Source organism: Lasioglossum baleicum, unplaced genomic scaffold (genome assembly GCF_051020765.1).
Source record: "Lasioglossum baleicum unplaced genomic scaffold, iyLasBale1 scaffold1765, whole genome shotgun sequence".
NCBI lineage: Eukaryota > Metazoa > Arthropoda > Insecta > Hymenoptera > Halictidae > Lasioglossum > Lasioglossum baleicum.
In genome coordinates, this window is record NW_027470824.1 from 7,501 (window position 1) to 9,270 (window position 1,770).

The following is a 1,770-nucleotide window of genomic DNA, read 5'->3' on the forward strand; positions in this document are numbered from 1 at the left end:
TCTCTCAAACATCTTTCCATAACTATCTCAAACTTTTAGCTCGGATAGAAGAGTTGATGCTCAGTTAGTACGAGTATACACATCAGTGCATACAAGTCACCAACCTCCTCGATGGGAGGCTCGCCACATAAGGGCCATTCGGTCTTAGACACCGACCCGTGGCAATGCTGTGTAGAGAAAAGTTCGAAACGAAGTACGGAACGAAACAGTCGAGACCGAAGTCTCGAGGCGCCGTGAACTGCTTCTCGACCGAGATCGTAGAATAGCCCCAAGCGCGCGCTGAACCGCCCGACTCGCCGAACCGTCGAGTCTCTTAAGGATACCGAACGGCCGGCAAGGACGCCGGCGCCGCGCGGTGAATAGCACGCGCGCTTATGGGTGCAAACCGCCGCGGCAACAGCCCGTCCGGCGGGGCTGTTGGGACTTAGAAAAATTTTTGCATGAAAAATTTTTTTGTACAACACAATAAATATTTATATTTCCAGGATATTTAACACAAAATATTCAACTTTTCATATACTATCTCGGTACTTTGAACATTTTTCAAGTCCAACCGCCAAGAGTAAACTTATCTTTCTATCGTATCTAGACCATTATAAATATTAGATCATTGTATAATAAAGCATTCTAACAATAAATATCAAGTATCAAAGCTCTAGGATGAATATTTATCGAATAAACTCAGAATAATGTTCCGGGCGCATTGCGTGCAACTCCGACCGAAGTGAAATTTTTCTAAGTCCAACCGCCAAGAGTAAACTTTTTTCCTAGCGTTCCCAGACCATTATAAATATTAGATCATTGTATAATAACGCATTCTAACAATAAATATCAAGTATCAAAGCTCTAGGATGAATATTTATCGAATAAACTCAGAATAATGTTCCGGGCGCATTGCGAGCAACTCCGACCGAAGCGAAATTTTTCTAAGTCCAACCGCCAAGAGTAAACTTTTTTCCTAGCGTTCCCAGACCATTATAAATATTAGATCATTGTATAATAACGCATTCTAACAATAAATATCAAGTATCAAAGCTCTAGGATGAATATTTATCGAATAAACTCAGAATAATGTTCCGGGCGCATTGCGAGCAACTCCGACCGAGCGAAATTTTTCTAAGTCCAACCGCCAAGAGTAAACTTTTTTCCTAGCGTTCCCAGACCATTATAAATATTAGATCATTGTATAATAACGCATTCTAACAATAAATATCAAGTATCAAAGCTTTAGGATGAATATTTATCGAATAAACTCAGAATAATGTTCCGGGCGCATTGCGAGCAACTCCGACCGAGCGAAATTTTTCTAAGTCCAACCGCCAAGAGTAAACTTTTTTCCTAGCGTTCCCAGACCATTATAAATATTAGATCATTGTATAATAACGCATTCTAACAATAAATATCAAGTATCAAAGCTTTAGGATGAATATTTATCGAATAAACTCAGAATAATGTTCCGGGCGCATTGCGAGCAACTCCGACCGAGCGAAATTTTTCTAAGTCCAACCGCCAAGAGTAAACTTTTTTCCTAGCGTTCCCAGACCATTATAAATATTAGATCATTGTATAATAACGCATTCTAACAATAAATATCAAGTATCAAAGCTTTAGGATGAATATTTATCGAATAAACTCAGAATAATGTTCCGGGCGCATTGCGAGCAACTCCGACCGAGCGAAATTTTTCTAAGTCCAACCGCCAAGAGTAAACTTTTTTCCTAGCGTTCCCAGACCATTATAAATATTAGATCATTGTATAATAACGCATTC